Genomic DNA, 22,624 nt, shown 5'->3' on the forward strand with positions numbered 1-22,624 from the left:
TAATAGAGCAGAAAAGATTGCTTGCCAGAAACTGGCCATAAGTTCTTGAATAAATAAACAAAATTAATTTCTTAAGTAAATTCTGCTCAGTTGGAAAAGGGGCAGAAAAAGTCTTTTGAAACTAAACCCAGGTTTGGTTGGTTATGATGATCCCAAGTCCTTTGTGGCCAGAGGAGCCTGTAGAGCTATTCAGCTGACAGATGTTGGCATCTGCTCCTGGGGAGCTGAAACACTGCCTGTGCTCCTTTGACTGTGCACACTGCCTGTGCTCCTTTGACTGTGCAGATGGCAGCTCTGTCTGGGCTCTGAAGTAAGCCTGAGCTCTTGATTCAAACACAGAGGCATATGTTGAACACCTAACTGAGGTGTCTCGATCCAAGAGCTGAATTCCACCGTGGTGGGATTATTTGGCTACTTCAAAGAGCTTTAGCAGAGCAGTAGGGTGCTGAGACATCCACGTAGGATTGGTGGAGTAGGCAAGGGACGTCCTGGAGACCTGGGCCTTCTGGGGTGGCAGCTGGAGACCAGCTGGACAGCACAAGAGCATCTCAAGTGACGCAAATGCTGATGTGTTGGCGGTGGTGTGGAGTGCCAGGTGTCAACCGTCAGTGGGAAAAATTACCCTCTGGAGTTGACTGTCTCTGTATATTGCTGGAGTCTTGATGGCCAGCATAGATTAGACTGTCAGCTTTTAGCTGGTGAAATGAATCTCACTTTATGAAAAATTGAAGTATTAATGGCTCAAATGTGTGCATTGTAGAGACTTAGCAGCCCAGCCAAGATAGCTCCATTTTTTTCTGAGGCTTCCACAAACAAAAAACGAGTGTTTTCTTTATCTAAATAAAGTCTGTAATATATTTTTATATATATTTTTAGATATTCCTTACATATTCAAGAGAAGTGAAGAACCACTTCAGTATTCATCCTAGAGATTCAGAACTGAAGCAGAGAGGAGTGAGATGCCTATAGTGGCGTAGAAAAATCAGGGCAGGAGGAGCAAGGAGTTTCCTTAATTCCATGTCTTAATGTCAAAAATGTTTTTCTTTTCTTCAGGTAACAGAATTCTTAAAACAAAATCTTGTCCTCCTAAGTGCCTGTTCTCTGCAAACCAGATTCAATTACACAAGTTAGTTCTGAAAATAGATGTCTAATAAGAGAACCTTTTCCTTATTATTAGCATTATATGTAACAGGGAAAAAAAATTGTGCATTTTGTTACATGAATTGAATGCATTTAGGCTTAGTGAAGAAGAGTCTGACCACACACACACACACACACACACACACACTACATTGTAATGTATGTACAGTGCTATGATAATTTGTAGCAGACAGAAGGAAGCAGTAACTAACCTCAAACGACATGCCCTAACAATTTTTTGATGGAAATAAGTGCATGGCTTTATTCCAGCAGGATGCAGAGCACAGAGTAACCACATTTTTTTGATAAAAACCACAGTTTTTTGATAAATCATGTTCTTTGCACTTTGCAAGGGTTAGCTTGAGAAACTATTGAATTAGTATCTGTTTTTTTTTTTTTTGCAGCAGATCATAAGGAGCTCTTCTGTAAGGTGCAATTTTGGGGGCTTTTTGTTTGAATGTATTTGAATTGCCTGTGATACTCCCAGACACAACAACATCCATCAGGTTAATCCTCTTCTCTCCTAGAGTCTGAGGAAGAACGCTGAAGACCTGTGAGTTATAAAACTCTTTTTCCAAAGGTACAGAATTCCTATGACATTTTAATAGATTTTTTTGTGCTTTGCCTACGAACTGGAATATGAGTTGAGAAACATACCTTAGGAAGAAACGAGTAATAATGGGAACACTACCTGGAAATTTTTGGTAGTCTGAAATTGACTATAACAAACGTCAAGCCTAACATTGTGTGAACTCTGTTGTGAAACTTGAAGTTAACAAAAGTCAATGGCAGAAGACCATTCACTTTTGTCAGTCCTTTCCCCAGGACTCTCAAGGGAATAATTTGTCACTACTATTTATGGTTCTGTCTATGATTTGATATCTGTGTTGCATATGCACGCGTGGGCAGCCCAAAGAGATCCCCTGTCCTTTCTTAGTGACAAATTACACTGCAAATACGTTTTTGTTGTTTGTTATCACCTCTTTGTCTCTCTTCCCTTGATTGCTTTTCTGTTTTTTTTTCCTTTTCACTGCTATTATTCTAAAAATTTTTAAAGACCCTAATGTGCCCTATTTTAAAGTACTGGCAGAGAGTGCTTGCAATCTTTCGGTATACCCTGGCATGCAGCAGATGCTTAGCACTCATTTCCTCTTGTGAATCTAAGTATCAAACCCAGATGATGAAAGTTTAATCCTTTGGCACAGGTACTGTGCACTGCATCTTTCAACACAATTGAGCTCATTTTCTGCTGAGGAGAGGTAGTGAGAGAATGCCTTATACAGGTCTTCAGCACAGGTTCTTGGGTGGAGAACAGGAGAGGTTAAGAAAGGTGTAATTTCTGCAAATTAAGTTCCATCTCCAAGATACACATCTTACAAGCCAAGATGTTGCTTACTGAAAGAAGCAGAGTGCCTTAAAGCTATCTGCACAATTTCTTAAAACTTCGCTTCCCTGATGGATAACAGATGGAGGAGAAAATTTATAAGGAAAAGATTAGAGCAACTCTGCTTATAAACAGGAGTACTAATCACTCTGCCTCTGCCCTGGAGACTAGATTTAATCTGAGGGTTTAGCTTAACGCAACTGTCTTGTTTCTACTGTCAGCTAAGAATGTTCATGAAAAGAGATACCTTGGAATGATGCAAGCCTTAACATTGCTTGGGAATAAATGATCCAGCATTTAATCAATGATTACACTCACCATAACATGGTGAAATAATTGGACTCGGTAATCTGTGCACTCAACATTTGTTATCTCATAGCATTTTATGTCTATCTTTACTGATGACCTGCATGAGGGCATTGAGTGCACCCACCCTCAGTGAGTTTGCAGATGACACTAAGCTGGGAGGAAGTGTTGATCTACCTGGGGGTATGATGGTATTATAGAGAGATCTGGACAGGCTGGATTGCTAGGCTGAGGCCAATGGGATGAAAATCAGTGAGGCTGAGTGCTGGGTCCTGCAGTTCAGCCACAAAAACCACAGACAATGCTTGCGGAAGAGTGGCTGGAAAACCGTGTGGAAGAAATGGACCTGGCATTGTTGGTTAATGCTTAGCTAAACATGAGCCAGTAGTTTGCCCAGGTGGCCAAGATGGTTTTACTCAGCACCCTGAAACACTGGAGGAAAAAAAAAAAAAAAAAAAAAAAAAAAAAAAGTGAGACTGTACCACTGAGTATGTTGGGAACAAGGCACAGAGTAGTGGATTTGCTGCAGGAGAGGTGTTCTATAGCTTTATATCCTTCAGAAAAAAATCTGTGCATTGCAGTGTGAGGAGGAGTGTCTGGAAATCAAGGATCCGTGATCATAAAATGGGTTAGGTTGGAAGAGTCCTTAAAGATAGTTGAGCACCAACCCGTGCTGTGGGCTGACTATCACCCACCAGTTCAGACTGCCCAGGGCCCTATCTAACATGGCCTTGAATGCCTCCAGGGATGGGACACCCACAACTTCTCTGAGCATCCTGTGCCAGTGCTTCACCAACTTGTGTGATTTTTCTAACAACCGTCTTTTCTGAGAACTACACTGGAACAGTGCGTTCCAGCACGTTGCAGGATGTGTAAGGCTCAGTGAAGCTTTGCATCCTATCACTAGAACTCTCAACATAAGCTATCAGGTAGAAGATTTTCCACAGTCTGCTTTCTTTTTCTATACCCCAGTTTTTGCTCTATATTCTGGAGTGTTGAGTGAAAGAACAAGGACAGGCAGTTAGATCTATGATGAGAATTGATTTTCAATTTTCTGCTTGAAGTAGAAATTAAAAAGAAAAATTGTCCCAGTTTGGCCTGACATGAAGGTGCATTAAATTTCTCATGGAAGAAGAACCCAGCAACATTCCTGCTGTACCCCTGCTTAAACAAGGTTAGTTCCAGGTTAAGCAGAGGAATTATTTTCAGAATGGAATGTTTTGTTTTGCTTCTTGTTTCTGGTAGCTTTTAAGGTGTATGGTAACTGCATACCTAAACACAGCTTCACAGCAAAAAGAAACATTGAATCTGTTTTGAGAAAAAAATCTAGTTTTCGTGATGTTTTCTCCTGGACTCTTTCTTGCTACATGGCAGAGAGCTGACCTGAGTCTACTACTTCATACAGGGGGGTGTTTATAGTGCAAATACAGGGAGAGGAATCTACTCTTTGAAAGAGGCTGTCTTGTGCTGCTTTTAGAGGCTTTGGTGGCTAATTCTGATGTTTCTCTGCTTAGATTGTTGGCTTCTGTGATGTCTGTTCCTGAGTAATTAACTTTTCCTTTATGTCATATGGGAAGTTCAGGGCACTTAGGCAGAGGGTGCCTAAAATTAAAGCTGGACACAGATTGACAACACCTGAGTCTGTTGATAAACACTGATTAATAAATGCTTGTTGAAACAGCATACTTCAACTTTGGACATTCTGTAATGGATAAAGATGAGGTTCACTTTTGCTGATTAGGAGAATAAGTAAAGTTGAGGACATTGTTTTACAGACGAAGATAATAGTTGAATCATGGAATCATTAAGTTTGGAAAAAAACACTAAGTCCATTTAGTCCAACAATCAAAGCAACCACTAACCGTGTCCCTCAGTGCCACATCTTGAACACCTTCAGGGATGGTGACTCCACCACCTCCCTGGGCATCCCGTTCCAATAACTCACCACCCTTTCTGAGCAGAAATGTTTCCAAGTATCCAACCTGAACATCTCCCTGTGAAAAACTTAAGGCTATTACCTGTCAACAACACAATGAATCACAAATTTTGAGAAACGTGAATTTTTCTTCGCTTCCTATAGAAGAAAAAGAAATTTGTGCTATCTGTGGTCATTCTGTTGAATAATAGCATATTCTCCATGTGAGTTTTTTGCTTAATTTATTGAAGATACGAAGATTTAATGACCACACCCTCACAGAGTCCTGGATGACCATTTCAGTCTTTTCAAGCTCACTTGACTCAAACTAAAGGAACAAAATCCTCTGTGTTATGAAAATCAGAGTCAAGGTACAAGATGTAACACAGAAATGGGCTGCAACATGAGGATGCCGTTTCTCCTTCTAGACAACAGATTGAAAAGGATGCCATTCAGAGGGACATGGACAAGCTTTAGATGTGGGCGCATGCCAACCTCATGAATTTCAACAAGGCCAAGTGTAAGGTCCTGCATCTGGGCTGCATCTTATTAGATTCTTGAGATAACAACTCCAAGACCCAAACCTGTGGGGAAACTGGTACTGCTTATTCTGTTGCTCATGAAACAAGTTAGGTAAGAATTGGAACAGATGAATATTTTCTGTCTATTTCCTGAGGTCTGGCAACAACTGAGAAAGGTATCTTTGTCTATCATTGAGTGTGCTATTCACTGGTGCCAACAAACCTTTAAACTTTATTTATTTGCTTGTTTTCTTGACTTTTAACAGACAGTTTCAGAACAGACTGGGATTTCTCTGAAAGCCAAAGGCCAGGAAAAAAGGATTAAATCACCATGTTACAAAGCCACGATATCTAGGTTGGAGGTCTGCATGGATTAAAAGGGGATGCATTCCCCTCCCTTGGAAGCAGGAAGCTTGTAAGTATACCCTTGAGACCTTTCTTTCTGGAAAAAAGATAAATTTAGTAACTAATTTATTAATAATAAATGCATATCCCACCACTAAGGATCTCAAATATCTCTTTATCAAGTATGTTTCCACATCCAGTAAAGGGAACCTTTGAGGTTTTTTGTTTTTGGAAGAATGGAAACATATGTATGAATATCTGAATAAAATATTGCCTTTCTAGGCTTGGAGTAAAAAAAATATCCCAACAAAACCCAAGTATGTTTTTGATAGATGTGTTTACACAGAGCCTGAACACTAGTAGTTTTGTAAGAGAGATTTTCTTTTTCTGAACTTTTCTGGCTTGCACATTTTCTCCTTTTATGAAGTGTGTTTCTTTTAGACATCCTGGCCTCATAAAAGTGGCTTATTTAGAACAGACCTGGCCATCTGGGGCTGCTTTGCTATAGGCTAAGCTTAACTTATTAGGTATTGTTGTCCAAAGACAAACAAAGAAGCTACTAATGCATTTTTGGCCTGTTCATAGTATTTCCTATTCTGTAAGGAAAAAAAAAAAAAAAAATGTAGGAAATAAAAATGGAATGGGTTGTCTGCAATTTGCCTGCTTTGTGATGAGCTACATTGGATGTAGAGGTATTCAGCTTAGTTTGCCAGCTGAGGAGAAGAGGGAAAAGGAAAGGAAGCATATTCTCATGTGTCTGCTGAAAACTCACCCCAAAAGGCTTTGTCTGAGTCTGAGGGGGAGATAACCACATGTGCTGTGGCACATTTGTCTTAAAAACTACTTCCCAGCATCCGGAGCAGTAATAGCTTTTTGAAAGAGAGTGCTGAAACAAGGATGTCACTCATTAAAGCAAGAAGACAAGTTCTTTTCAGTGCTACAACGCTCAGAGGGCATGGAAGGTAACTGCCACCAGAGCTTAAAGGCAATTACCTCAGTATTAGTGTAACTGCTGGGGAGCTGGGATTTTTAACAAGAAAAAGTCATTTCTCACTGCTGTAGGTTGCTCTCAATCACGTCATGCTCTCTACAAGATTAACCACAGAACTCTCAACCCAAGTGGCACAAGTACGTTGTTTTTTCTATTCTACTATGAACTATATGATCTTACAGGTGCCAAAACCAATTACTTTCCACACTAGTGACAAGATGGACATTGCACTGTGTAGATACTCAATTGTCAGAATCCATTTCAGACCAGCTCTGAGCTATATTTCTGCCTGGATCTCATCCATACATTGAACACAAAACTCCTTCATTGTTGCTAGGACCTCTGTGTTTCTTGCTGCTCTCCCACACTCCCCAGGAGTGTTTCCCAGCTGTTCAGAAACAAGGTACCACTTCCTGCTGAACTGACCTTGGTAAAAAAATATCTTCTGAGAAAAACGAGTTGCTCAGCTCCAATGAATGCCACAGTCTGAAACTTTATTGCATTTAGGAAGTGGCAGGATTTTGGAAGGAAAGTATATTTTGTTGGTGTGTGGTTGCAACTTAATGTGCTATGCCTGAAATAAAACACTGAGGGATGATTTCTTTCCACTGTCTCACTGAGAAAGATGAGAATTTGGAAAAGCTAAAGACAATACAGAGATTAGGCTGCTGTTGTTTCAGCTCAGCAGCAGACGTTGAAGCTTTGGCTGAAAGCCCATTGACAGGACCAGATGTTTTAGTCTTGTGCTTCCTTTGCAATGGGAAATAATGAAAATTGAGCCCCGTAAATGAAAGGGGATTTTTCTAAGATGTTTTTGTGTTGTTGTGATTCATAAGAAAATCTCTTTTCTATGGGTCCGGACCAGCAGAGCAGGAGCTCATAAGGAAGCCGTTAATGGGGTTTCACAAGGTGCCTTCACATCTTGTTTTCATTTCTCAGGTATCATCTTCAGTAGCTCCTATCTTGAAAGACCTAAGGAAACAATTTTTCAAAGGCATGTGCTTTCTGGGAATGCATCTTGTAGAATCACAGAGTCTTTAAGGCCACTAAGATCATCTAGTCCAGCCCCAACCCATCCTCACCATGCCCACTATGTCCCTCAGTGCCACATTTCAACAGTTCTTGAACACCTCCAGGGATGGTGACTACACCACCTCCCTGGTCAGCCTGATCCAATGCCTCACCACTCATTCTGAGAAGACTTTTTTTCTTTATATCCAACCATTTGTCATAGTGTGTACGTAACACACACACACACACAAAACAACAACTAGAGAGATGATAGAGAAGGAGATAACTTCTTACTGCAACTTCATTTTTAGCAGCAGTCAAGAGAATTTCCTTTAAAAAACATCATTGGAAACAAGATGGAATCTATGCATTGTTTTCTCATAAGCAAATTATTTCTCTCTCTTTTTTTTTTTTTTTTTTTTGCTTTTTTAGTTTAATAACCCATACATCCTTTTACATCTATTCCATTCGGTGTTAAAAGACTTTTAAATACATCTTACTGCTTAGAAAGCCAAATCTTTATAGATTGTAGTGTCAGAACAGAATAAAAAATTGCAGAGCTTCGCTCCTATTAAACATGGTTGGAAATGTGTATCTACTTAACAAAGTTGAATTATACCCTAAAAATATGCCTCAGAATATCCAGAATACTAAAATCTCAAAATAGAGTCAATAAAATGTTACAGATTTGAAAGAAGGAAAATGTTGTAAATGAAAACCAGAAATGAGAGCCTACAGTAACAATATATGACTATCCACAAAGCCAAGCTCTGGCAAATGTTAACTCATTTGCTGTAACAGGCTGCCACTTCTGATCCTAAGCTCAGTAGCTTAGATGAGTTATTGGAAGTTACGCTTCGATTAGGGTCTGTTTTATGGTAGGTATGGAGTGGGATATTTAGCAATACTTTAGCTCTGTTCCTGTAGAATTTCTGCTGACCTCAGTAGCTACAGAGTTCAGAACTGAAGTTTCTGAAAATCCCACCCAAAGGGCTTTGTATCTGCATTTGCTTGGTCACAGCTAATATTTTCATAGAATCATTGAATGGCTTTGGTTGGAAGGGACCTTAAAGCTCATTGAGATCCAATCCCCCTGTTTTGGAGAAGAGCAGTCAGTAAAGGTTTGCAGATCCCTATTCCAGATGAGGCAGAGGTGTAGGTTCACATTAAATACAACATAGGGAAAAAAAGGAAGAGAGTAGGCAAATTCTTCCATTAACCATGTTTATAAAAGAGTGAAAATGTACATAATTATTATGTTCCTCTTTGCATTTGCTTGCTTTCCTAAACTCTCATATATGCCTGGAATTTTCTTGTAAGAAGTCCTGAAACTCTGTGAACTTCCATTAGGTTCAATGAGAAATAATACGGCTGAAGGAGTTTTTGCTGCTGGAAACAATTTGAGGCCATCAACGTATTAAAAATGAGTTGGTAAGAAATATCAGCATAGAGGGTGGTAAAAAGCATTTTCCATTTCATGGGACATTTGGGGAAGGATGAAAGCTTGTTAGAGAGACTGATTGACCAGCTTTGCTGTTGTGTGCTCCAAGATTAGAATCATAGAACCATTAATGTTGGAAAAGACCACTAAGATCATCTAGTTCAACCACGAACTCATCCCCACCATGCCCACCAACCCACGTCCCTCAGTGCCACATCTCCACAATCCTTGAGTGTCAACAGGGACTGTGAGTGACTCCAGCACCTCCCTGACTGGAAGTAGTTACTGCTCTTTCTCTGCACACTTTAGCATCTTACTCACTGACTTCTACACACAGCCAAGCTGACAGTGTCTGAGGGACAATTCAGGTGATGGAACGCACTTCTCATGGCAATTTGTTTCCTCAGACTCACCCATTCTTAGATAATTGTGCTGTTTCTTGTCTTGGCCTTTAATTTTCAACCCTTTTGTGCTACTTAAAAAAATCTTTTGATATCTGATACACACCGTCTTTAAAGATGTAGTGCAGTCCTTTTGACACTGAAATCATATCTCCCCTTGATCTTTTTGAGGACTACAAGAAGAGCGAGTACCTGACACGACTCCATAAGGCACACTTTCCTAGCTCTCCACTGAGAACTGCGTCTATATCGCTATGCTCTGAATTTTGTGAATGTGATATTGAAAATGTGCCCAAAATGTGGCAGTATATCCTTTACAATAACATATTTCCATGCACTCGGATGTATACAAGCATGAATTGAAAGACAATCGGCTAAGTCACAATAAAGGCATAAAAGAATAAGTACATAATTGTACCTGTAAAAGCTTACAAGTTAACTCTATCACAGAAGACACTTTTTTTTTTTTTGTCTAAATCTAATAGAGCTGGAAAAAAAAGGCATTGAGCACTGTTCTTTGCTAAAGAAATGAATAAATGAAGATTGTCACTTTTTTTTTTTCCTCCAGCAGTTTAAGTACTTTCACAACTTCAATCTTTCCATTCTTCTTCTCCCCAGGCAGTTTATTTAAATGATACTTTGGCAGCTTGTGGTATAATCAAATGTTTTATTCGAATGGCTGACGAACAGTCGGGAGAAAATGTGCCACTTTTAAATATTTTGTAGGCTGATATTTTCCTGAAGAGCTGGACACCTGCCTGCTGGAGACTTCTGTGATTACCAGGAGATGTGCAGACAAACAGCAGTCACACTGCTGAACAGGCATTTAAATAACAGAATAAAAATCTTCATTTTTTTCTCATTGCATTTCAAAGAAATAAAGAAGGCTGTAAAACTGTCCTCATCACAGTAAGCTAACCCCATGTGTGGGAACATTATGCTTCTTCTTACATTCAATATGGGTTAGAACATTACTGAAAATTGCAAAGCCATTTACATCCTGTCTGGCAAACTAACAAACAAATAAAAAAACAAGCTGCATTTTTCTTCTTAACGTAATCTGAAACATTCCAAAACACAGACAAATATAATGGAGACGCTGACAAGCTTTTACTCACAGTGTCACTGAGGCATCACTGATGATTAAACTACAACTGCCAGCTATTAAGAATGCTGCTTCTCATAATTTCTCATGGCATGGTTGCTCTAGAATCCTGCACATGGGGACAGTTAATGCTTGTTAAGACAAAAAGGACTTCTTTGCTCCACTTAAAGAGTGGTGTAAACTCAAAGATTTTTGCTGCTCCTCTCTTTGAGGACATGAGTGGAATATGCAACTTTACCTCCATTTAAATCATTAATAAGGAAGATATTGGAACACAGTGCCTGTTTCTAGTATCCAAATTTTTGTTCAGATATTATCAGATGGGAGAGAGGTCAAGGGAAAAGAGGAATTTATTGCATAAAAATTTACTACATGACCAAATGAAATAATTTGTAACGAGGGATTTATGAAGCAAGTTCTTAGGTTATCAGAAGACGACTGTATGAAAAAGTCAAGAGATGACTTAACTTCAGTCGATATGTTCTTTCACACAAAGAAAGCACTCAGATTGAAAGACACTCCATTCCTATGGACATGGACATCCCTATGACAAAGTCGAAACAGACACATTTTTATGAAAAACAATTAAACTTTGGGAGAATTTCCCATGAGAAGTGGTGATGGATTCTCCACATCCTGTCCTTCTTGGGAAGTGTCTTATGGCAGCGCTGGCTTGAATTCTGCAGCAAGCAAACACAAATAAGCAGACTCAGTCATGTACTGTATGGACACAGCGATACATCCAATGTCCTGCTCTCAGAACTCACAAGTGAGAAGCAAACAGCAACACGACTTTCTCTGTGTATATTCAACAGTTCTGATTCTTGAGGATGACTCCAATGTGATGAAAAAGAATCAAATATAGATTTATGCTCTTTTGGGAGGAACTGCAGATGTCAGATTTGTCGCAAAGGACCATAATATTTTAATACAGCTACCAAATAAATAACATGAGCATTCTTCTGAAGCACAAGCCTGAAGTAAACACACCACTCCTTGATGCACGTACCAATCAACTTCAGCACAGAGCAAAGCCTCTGCTGAGCATCTGTCAACTCTCTACTGAACAAGAACAATACCCACACCAAGGAATATATCTTTGTTATAGAGGTAGAAAAGTATGCAGTGGCTGGAGTGATGGAAGAAGGAAATCCACAAAGTTCTATTTATTCTGCAGAAGAACAGTAATTTCTTTCTGTCAGCAACAGAAAATCTTTGTAGCATACACATTACAAGCCTACTGATTCCAACAAGAGCAGCTTGAGTGCCAATATTTACAGACAGGGCACAGGGCTGCCTTTTATAAGTCTCTTAGAACATCAGTGCAGCTCCTAAAAAAAAAACTATTTTGGCTACCAGACCTAACTAGAAAAATTGCCTTGACAATGAATGAGATACTGATCTGAATTCTTCATTTGAAGAGGGGAAAACTATAACACAAAAGGAAAATACTGATGTAAGTATCTGCACTTTGCAATTGCCTAATTAAATTCATAGCACTTTGAGAAGCGTTGGGCCAGTGTCACACAAGCAGTTTTCCATGCGGCTCCCTGTGATGTTTTTAGACTTTACAATTTGACAGAAAGGTAGAATGTTGTAAATTAGATCCTTATTCATTTCCCTCTCTAATGTGGAAAATAAAAGAAGAAAAAAAAAAACCTGAAGCAGGCTTTCAGGTGACAAATAAGGTCTTGTCAAGGTCTTGTAATATCTCTTTTTCCATGTTCCAGTCTGTGATCAAGGGAAGATTCATGGCTTTAGAGTAAGGCATGGCACACCAGCAAGAGACTGCCACATACAGATGCTAAATAGGATTCTCACATTAAACATACAAGACAAGCTGTGGAAGAACGCTGCCTTTGTGCTTTAAGGGTGGGAGCTGAGGCTGATAGGAAGGCAGCAGCAAAAGGTTGTGAGCACTCTGGTGTGCAAACAAAAGGCAGAGCCAGGTGCCAGCAGTGGGGCCAGAAGGGGAACATTGCTTTGGAGCTGAAATGTTCCCTTAGAAGCATTATCCTGTGGTCTAGATGTAGCCTATATGTGCATTGATACATTGCAGGTAAAGGAAAACACCCCATTTGTGGTGTCTAAAGCTTCAGCCATACTCAGATGTCTTGTCATGCTGACACAGAAGCAGCACCATGCTTTCAACACTGACCACCAGATATTGTGCACATTCATTTTCTCCTGTCTATCAGTTTAGAAGTTGATCTGAACGCTTTCAGAACTATGTTCTTAATACCAGTCTGATACGTGCTTCAGTCCACAGCAAAAAACACGCTGTGTGCTCTGTGAAAACGTGGGTATGTGTGTAACTTGGCTGAAAGATCACTAAGGTGTTGATACAATTACCACAATAAATATTTGAAAGGTGTCAACATCAAGGTCTAGATTTTACCCACAGATGCCAGCACAATGTTTCCATTGATTAGCTGTTCTGTAATATAAGCCTGTGTATGGAAAACATATATTAAAAAGAGCCTTATGTATATCATGCCAGGATTTCACTTCCCCTACTTTTGTTGTACCAGTGTGAGCTGACTAAACCCACTGGAAGCTTGTAAGATATTTTTATTACAAATTAAAATCAGGAGCTTATTGTAAAAAAGAAAAATATGCTTTGCTGACTGAGGTTGAGCACAGCAGCATTATTTGGATCTATAACTTCCTAGATAACACTCTCTTTTGATTACCAGGTCAGCAAGTAGCTTTAACTAACAAAGCTCATTCATGGTGTTAATATTCGTTATACTTGATGCTGAGCTGGAGGTTATACCTGTGCAGCAAGCTGCTTGTATTACACAGATGTGCTCCAAACTCTTCTCTAAAAAATCTTACAGATTTCTCTTTTTTTTTTTTTTAAATTATTGTTCATACATTTAAGCTTGGTTTGTTCCAAAAAGCTATGTATCTTTGTAACATGTATTTACCCAAAATTCACCAATCATGCTTATGGTCAGAAGGTCAGAACAGAGCTCAGGCCTTCTAAGCTTGTAGTCTCATGTTCCACCTTGATAAAACAGTCATCACGTGCTGCCTAACTCTATGATGGAAAAAGAGTTCTGTTAGTCCCAATAAATTAATAGAGCTAGCTCCACGCCTGAAGTTAGCAATGTGCCATATCTAATGCCATGTATAATCAAAATGGGTCTTCATCTACACTGTTAATCACTTTCAGCCCTTGATGCTCACACACATCTTTAGGATTAATAAAAAGATTTTACATGGCAGACACTTTACATGTGCATAATTAACATAAAAAATGGTCAGAGGAATTTGCATAGAATAGATCTTGGTTGAAACAGTTCTCATAATTAATACATTTCTGAAGAATGGTCAATGGCACGTATCAGAAGAAAATCATTAGAATATTTTAATTCTTTAACAGTTTATCTGGACACCTAGGAACAGAACCCTGTGAACTTTCATTTTGTAAAGTTGTTTTTTAGTTTTTTACCCCCCCCCCCCCCCCATTTTGCATACTAGTAGCATTTAAAGTTGCAAATGAACTATTTTTAATTGAAATATTTCAGTGAACTAAGATATCCATATTTGAGATAATTTGTCTTTCATGCAAGACTTTGAAATATTTGGGGCTTTGCTTTGACTTGGGCAGAAGCATGCCTAGGATTTTGAAGCTCCATCACAAAGTGGAAGCTCAGAGCTTCCATTTCCATGCAGTTTAATTCCAAATCAACTTTGTAAGGTCCAGAGAGAGGAACCAACACATTTTTCTGTTCTGTTTCCATTTGAATTGAGCCATAACTGAAGCTGTTCCAGATCAAATCCAACAAAACTTCAGAACAACAATTATGACTCAAGGCAAAAAATAAAAAGATACAAACCAATTTCCATTTCAAGTCCCCTAAAAAAAAAAAAAAAAAAAACACACATTAAGAACACCGTAATGATTCTAGTGCTATCAGCCAACAATGATCAGCACCTAATGTTATGAAACTGTTGTTTAGGCTGAACTAAGCCTTATTATGCTTGACTGGTGAACTAGATGATCTTAGTGGTCCCTTCCAGCCTTGTAGAATCATAGAAGTATGGAGTCAAAGACCATTCAGCCTCTTTAATCTATCCAGCATCTCAATATTCAGATTGCATCCTGAAGAGGAAAATACTAGAGGTAGTTTTTTCTTGTCATTTTGCTTTCTCTCACAGTAGCTAATATACCCATGGACTGTGCTCAACAGAAGTGTTCTGGTTTCACGTGCTCAGGAAATATTCTGTGTAAGCATTTAATTAGGTTATTAATAGCCAAAGGGTTGTTAATATTTACCCTGCAGATGACAGGCTTCCTTTGTTTCTGAGACCTTGATGTGAAAACTGTTTTGATCTCACTGAGAATAATGTCAGTGAGATTTTTTTTTTTTTTTTAACGGTATTGGCAGAGGGAGAAAACACAGGTGCCCTTTTATTTAGCCACGTCTCAGTGTGAATAACAGGGTTACACATAGTGAATGATGGTCCTGGAAAACACTAAGTGCTGCATGAATCACCCAGGAACCCATGGGTTGTGGTTGTGGGTTGATGTACATCTGAAGACCCTAAATCTGCCCGGATAATAGAATGGGCTGGGTTGGAAGGAATCCCAAGGAACATTAAGTTCCATCCCCCCTGGCACAGACAGGGCCACCAACCTCCAGATCTGGCACCAGACCAGGTTGCCCAGGGCCCCATCCAACCTGGTCTTGAACACCTCCAGGAATGGAACACCCACAACCTCTCTGGGAAGCCTATTCTAGCACCTCACTACTTGGTCAGTAATAGGATTCAATTTAGCACATCGTTCACAGAATTGCAGAGTTGTAAGGAACCTCCAGAGACCATCAAATCTTCTGTTATTTCTCTATTAGCAAGGAAACCCTTCCCTCAGCTAACTTCCCTGTGACACTGCATGGATCCACTCAACAGAAAAACCTCAGCTGGGTCCCCAGTGGTGGTGGTATTTTGAGATACAGAAGACAAGCTTATTTTGTGTGAAGAGTATTCTTTCTGGTCACTTAATTACCCTTTGAAGAAGTTCATTACTCATAAAGAACAGAACTCTTTGGGCATTTGGCACATGTTGTAGGAGAAAGAGCATCACTGTTGGGAACATCTTTAATAACCAGCAAAGGTTCCCTCCAAGACATGGAAGCTCTGGCAGCATTGTTCTGGTATCCCCATATCACCACAGACTGCCCTACCCACACCTCTGTGAAAGGCTGTTAACAGGCACTATGATCATAGTTTGCCCCAAAGACAGTAGAAGACCCTTCCTAATCATTAGAATGGCGAGAACAGCATTCTAGTTGGAATAAAAATTCATGAAAGTTGAAAAAAAGCATAAGGAGCACAAACAACAGAGGATAATATGCATTACTTGTAAAGAATAATTTCTCTTGCACTTCTGTGCAACATTAGTATTACCAGATTGATCTGTATTTACAACTAGCCACAGAGGTGAAGCTTTCTAATGGGTTTTGTCATATGGAGACACAGCTGCAATCACAGAAGGGTGCAAACAAGAGCACTCACATTTTTGTGAGGACTTGAATGCAGCAGTTCCAGATTTTCAAGCTTCCTTTCTAAACCTACAGCAGGTACCTGAAAATGATGCCATTCACTATGCAGTACACCTAGCATTCACTCAGCCTGCATCTGCCCTGAGCTCGTCAGTAGGCAACCAAGGTCTTATAAACAAAAACACTTTCATAGCAGGATATTTTTCTCTTTCCAAATAGGAACAGTTAAATGCGTAGTTAAAACTAACTCAGATGGTGTTTTCTTCTCAGTTTAAACTTCACAGCTAAAGGTAGTATATTTTCTTAATAAGCACAAGGACCAGGCATACTTGTTCCAAGGAGTGATAAATCTTGGCATTAAATATCATTCCTGGGGAGAAACCCAAACCTTGCTGTACTCTAAAGAAGCATAAATAGCAGGAACACTGTAAAGTGGTGAGGGAGAAAATAGTTACATTGCCTTGGGGGAGAGGGGAAGGTGGCCCCTTAAATCCCTTCCTACTCTATTTCTGTGGCTCATCCAGACCTGCCTGCAATGGGCTGTTGTGCTGCCTCACTATTAGTTTAAATTCTTTGCGTTCTGAACAGCCAGTTGGTCAGTAAAAGAAGCTCTTTGTGCCTTTGGTGGGAGAGAATGGCACGAGGGTTGTTCTTGGAAGAGTCCCAGGGAAAGCATGGGGTGAGGAGGGAGTGGAAAAAAAAAAAAAAGGGGGGGAAGTGTCTGTTTCACAAAGCCTGACCTTCAGCAGAACTGCCATTTCCTAAACTGCACAAAATGTTCTGAGCAACAGTGCTCATGGGCTGACAAGGTGGGAAGGAGCCAGATACTGGCACTGCCACAGAGCTGGCTCCTCCTCAGCCATCACAGCATCTCAAGGTCCCAGAGAAAAGTTGATGAGCAGCCAAGTTGACAAGTACCTGGTCCTTTTTTAAGGAAGGAGACCAACGCAGACTGAGCAGTATCACTTGTCTTGAGAGGGAAAGAGAAACCCTACACAATAACCACTTCACCCTTCACAATCTGAATCAGCTACCAAGACAGAAACATTTTGTAGTTGGTTGCCGAATAAAGCTTACCTTATCTCAGTACTGCATCTACTTATGGTGTGGAAGAATGGTGAGCCCTTGAAGACTTGTTGGGATTATCCTTCTCCAGTAAGATTTTTGCCCTTCGGCACTCCTTGAGTTAATGTGCTGTGGAAGACAAGAAAATGGGTTAAACTGCTTCGAGTATAGAGAACATCTGAGGTTATTTCAGTAAGAACTGCCAAGTCAGATGGAGACCATCTTTCTGGTAACAGCTCCAAGTGAGGAAAAGTCAGGGAGGAGCCTTATCAGTTCAGACTTAAATTATTCACACTGCCTCAAAGATACACTTACTTGGGTCAGCGATCACTCTGATGATAATGAAAACCTTGGGAAGAAAAGACGGGAGTGAATATCTACAAACTGTATTCTAAAGGTCTTTCTTCTGTATCAACAACAGACAAGAGCAGATTATTATCACTAACAGTTTCCATGGAAATTTCAACAGGTTCTGGAGGAAAGGGTGATGGCAAATAAGCAGTCCTAAATTACCCCCAAAATAGTGATGGTCACAATCCAGTTAAAGAAAGAAAGTTTTGCTTACCTATCCTAAGGGTCAGAGCTCTCCTTAACACTCCAAAAGGAGGAATCCTCAGGTAGAGACCCTTCTTTTGTGGCAGCCAGCCCTTAAATGAAGCTTCCAGTTGCACAGGTGAATTGCTTTCACCTGTGCTCCCAGGGCTGTCTGTGTCCCTTCACCAGGTGCTCAATCATTACTTCAGGCCATGACTTAGCATTTCCCATACTAGTACATTTCATAGTAGATAGAAACAAGACTTGAAATTTCATAGAAATTGAAAGATTCATTGCTGAACTTGGGTTACAGGTACAGAAAAAATATTATCACTAGAAGGACAATGGATTTGGCTATGGTATCTTGAAGGGTGTAAGGTCTTGTCTTCTACAGACATTGAGCACAGTAACATGCTGGAACAAGAAACTGAGTGGAATATTATCAAAAAGATTTCTTATTTCTTCCTCTAAATGCTTCACAGAAATATGTTGGTTTTCGTTACATAAAATCGAGATAGTGTTTTGAGTGGTTGGAGGTGCTGAACTGTGAGGTCCCTCCAGAACGTCTGTATTCCAGTTCCAGCTCTGACTCAGAATTCTTCTACACTCCAACACACACCAACTGACTAAAAAAAAAAGAAAAAGAAAAAAGAAAAAAGAACACCAAGAAATTCTCAGATATTTGCAAGACAAAGCAAACAGAGAATAGTTCAGATGTCTTCCACATTATGTATTTTTTCTTTTAGTGTGAATCCTACATTTTTCCATGCCTATAAATAATGGTGAACATCTGCTTGGCAAAGATATCTGCGACACTTACAGAAGGGCGGGAAACATCTTGAGAGGCATCATAATCTACATCAATCATTTATGTAGCATTACTATGTTGTGCTTAGGCAGATAATGCCAAACTTCTCACCAAAATCCTCCAGAAATGGAATGGATACACCCAAAAGGTGGGAACTTTTGCCAGCTGGTGAGTCTTGGGCTACACTTTCCACATCCTCACTGCATTTGAAAGAGACTTGGGTGCACTCTTGTCTGACTGACTATCTTAGATTCCAGATGAGGGTAATGCGGATGACTAAGCAACCTAGCATGACAAAGTGCCATAGAGTTCACTTTCCTACAGCTGAGATAAAGCCAAAATCAGCACAGACAGAGACTAGTAAATTGCCATTGGCATGGATAATTGTAAAGAGCATAAAATACTGAGGTAACTGTAAATAACAGATGGAAATGTGCCTGATCCTTCTGCTTCTGTTCTCAAATAAGAGAATTTTATCCTCATGTAAAAACTTCATGAGTTGTTTCTTGAGCAAAAATATTGCGCATGCAATATGAGGTCTTATGCCTCATAATTATGTGAGATTTGGACAAAAGAAGCTAGATGGGAGAAAAACTTATTTTGCTGTTTGTTTTTCAAGACTGTTGAAGTGTTAAGACTGTGTTAACACAACAGTGCTGTGTCTTGCAATCAGTTTTGCCCTCTCTAAGCTTTAGTCTGTCTGAACATTTCTGCAGTAAGCCACGCATGAAGTGAATGTCTTGACCAAAACTCTTACTGGATTGAAGAGTGTCTAGGACAATGACTAAGGAAGATGGTCGGTAGCACACATAAGGTCACTAAGATGGGACAGGAAGGATACGGGGTGCAGATCTTACTTTTTTCTTGACTATATAGCTCTTGCAAGACAGGATTTATTGCAGGATGAGTTAGAACGGACAGATGAAGCATGGCCTCTTTTTCCCTATCAGCCAGGCTATTTTATGTCTTGATAGCTCTAGACTAGAGTTGACAACTTTGGTAAGAAAACTAGATTTCAAAAAGTGCTGAGGTTTTTTCTGAGATGCTCAGTCTAATCTTTACTTAGAATTGTATGTAAGGCTTTGACTCCTAAGTCAGAAGAGATCACCCATAGTTTCAACTCATAGGGAGAGGTAGGAGTTCAAACACATGCTTATATCAGGGATTCTATGATTCTGTGATATTTATCAACTCCCATTAGCTAACATTTCCCTGCTCTATATGTCAGTTTTCCAGGGTCCTAAATCCAAAGGGACCAATGACTGTATTCTTAATTGATTTGTGAAGCTCCAGTTTCACATTAGTAGGGTTTTTTCCATTATCCACATTTGAGTTTCAGTACCTTTTAATTCTGACTTTGTAAGACCATGTGACAATACCTGGTCTCCCTGGGGGTACTCTGAGCTATGCTTTTGTCCCTATATCATGCACTATCTTTGCCTGAGCATTATATTTAATTGATATTTACGTCAACTACATTTGAAAGCAAGCAGCTCAGCACCCTGCCTCTTGATTTAGGTACTGAACCAGCCCCATGGATGTTGACACCAACGATCCTCCACCATAGCATACTAGAGAGAACCGCTGCCAGGGGCGAGCAAAGCTGATCAGTCTTTGCCCTAACAGAAATTTCAGACTATTTCCATCAGTTATTCCTACTGACTAAGTAGCCAAATTATAAATCATGTTTTTGGTGTAGCTTTCATCTCCAAAATACATCATAAACGTTAATCTTAACATCCTTGATAAGTACCAGTAAGTACAATGGTCAAAATCTAATGACTTGCAAACATAATATTATCCAAGGCTGCAGTTTCCCACTGTTCAGATCTGAAAATAACCCAGAGTGTAGACGATGATATTTATTGCATCAGTGCTACCTTTTATGGCGGATCTTAACAAATGTCTTAAGACATGCATCAGTTTGGCGGCAGCATTCAGAATTCTATCCCATGTCCAGTGTAAAATTAGATACTTGATTTTATGCAGTGATATGCAGTAACATTTTCATGACTAAAGGAAAGCCATAACAACAGAAGTCACTCTAAATGTAGCTGAATGCTGCTGTTCAGGTTGGTCATTCTATGAGACTGAAGTCTGATTTAAGGCAAATCAGGTATATGCTCAGTAGCAAGGGAGATGCCAGACATTTCTCTGTAACCAAAATAGATTTTGATGCAACGTGGAGAAATCCATCCTGAACAAAAGCTCACAAAATTGGGGTTTTAGCACTTGCTGGATTACAAAACACCAGCCAGCTGGATGTTGTTCACATCAGACTGGCTTACTGCTCTGAGAACTGTGGTTCTTTGATCCCAGTCCTAGCAATACTGTTGCACCTCTGCTGTACAATGAGCTTGAGGTCAGTAAAACATTTTTCAGATGTGATGGAAGCATTTAGGCTGGAATTTTTTAAATCAGGGGCACAATTCCGTGGGTAGAAATTGAACTCTATTTGTGACATTTCTCTCTTATTTCACTTTAAAGTATAAAATCGTGCAGGTTTTTGCTTCCATTAAAAACAAATTGCCAGATTCAGCATTTTGTAACTTTGAAGTCCTTCTTTTGTTCTCTCCCAAAGGGCTTTAACTTTCAGACATGGTTATCCTTAAAAATACATCTACAGTGTTGGTTTTGAGACCTTCCAAAGGATATGGCATTGGTGAAATTCCGGATGGAATGATTTTCTCAAGGGCAACAGTAAGGGAACAGCAAAATTTCTCCATTTTTTTCCACCCCCACATTTCCCTTTAGTTTCCAATATATTTAATTGGCTGTCAGTTCTTTCTACCTTCTGTACTCAGTTTCATGCTGAACTCTTATATAAGCTTTTTAAAGTATTAATTTCTATTGAAAATATTTCCAGAGGATTCATTCATTCCTAGCAGCAATGTGAGACAGCAACACCTGTGGCTGCTCCTTTGTAAACACAACCATGTTAGAGCAATGTTCCTAAAATATGAGGAAAAAAAGACAAACTCTTATGGATAAAAGTGTAACTTGCAATGGATTCAAACAATCAAGTCACCATGAGATCCTCATTCTAGATTCCAGCTCCTTCTACGTGTTTGAAGGACACAGGACCAAGAATGTAGATGGTAGCTGATCATCACCTTGCTTGCTCTACCCTTCATCTTCAGAGAAGAGCATAATCTATCACTCTGTTTTTCTCATAGGTTATCCTGGCCCAACCCTAGTGTTCTTGCTTCTGCTGGAAATGTGAATATGACTGTCAGGGAAATGGAGAGCCAGAAGGTAACTGGAATATACATGCCTGAGAGCCAAGGCGTATCCTTCTAGAAGGCCTGGAATGTCTCTAGCACCACTGACGACACGACCATAAAACCAGTGAGAGGAGACAGGAACTACCATGCACCTCTATATTATTTCATAATGATTGGCTCCAAGCAAAGCCCTCCCTTGCAGAGACCTAAGTGCCCACTGGAAGAAAAATTGGCAGGAAACATAAGTGGAAAATTCTTATTAGCACCTTTCTTTCCATCTGAATTTTCCTGACAGCCCTTAAATCTTTGGGGGAAGCTGTAAAATTTGTAATGATCTTTTCAATAATAGCTAAAACTTTGCATATGCTGTTATCATATTCTATGCAATATTTCTGAAAAAATGGTTTCTGGTCACACCAACACAAGGGAAGAAGTATGTATGTGTGGATGTAATTTCCCTCTCTTTATAGATGAAATAAGGTTCCAGGGGTATGAAATTTTTAATTATTTTAAATTCTTCCAGGGAACATTTTAGAGGGTAATGACTTTGTTGACATTTCTAAGTTGTGAGATGTCTTTACTGTCTTACAGTGTATTAATATTTTTTTTCTTTCAAAACTGAAGTATTTCACTGCCTGCAACTAACCTTCAATTTAGAGAGCATCATCTCTTCTGCTCAGACTTGCCTAATTAAATTTATTTCACAAACTCAAAAGTCATTCTCCTTTCTCTTGTTATCGTTCTCAATAAAGCTTCAGATTGTGGTGTGTGCAAGACTTTATAGCCTTCACAGAAGGTACAATATAATTATTACCAATATTTTTGTCTTACTTGGTCATCTGCAATCCATCTTGGCTGCATGTGCAAGTTAGATTTTTGCATGTGCAAAGGTTTACCGAGCTGCCTAGTTTGCTCACATC

At 39.5% G+C, this 22,624-nt stretch overlaps 1 long non-coding RNA gene across 1 annotated transcript in view; it reads left to right on the forward strand.

Moving 5' to 3' along the window:
* Positions 1–22,382, forward strand: part of LOC146544537 (uncharacterized) — a 50,759-nt gene extending 28,377 nt beyond the window's left edge. The window contains exons 2-3 of the long non-coding RNA XR_014882793.1: positions 5,533–5,681; positions 21,657–22,382. This is a non-coding gene — a long non-coding RNA (uncharacterized LOC146544537). The remainder of the gene's footprint in view (positions 1–5,532; positions 5,682–21,656) is intronic.
* Positions 22,383–22,624: the final 242 nt, after the last annotated feature.

Source organism: Meleagris gallopavo, chromosome 4 (genome assembly GCF_905368555.1).
Source record: "Meleagris gallopavo chromosome 4, MGAL_WU_HG_1.1, whole genome shotgun sequence".
NCBI lineage: Eukaryota > Metazoa > Chordata > Aves > Galliformes > Phasianidae > Meleagris > Meleagris gallopavo.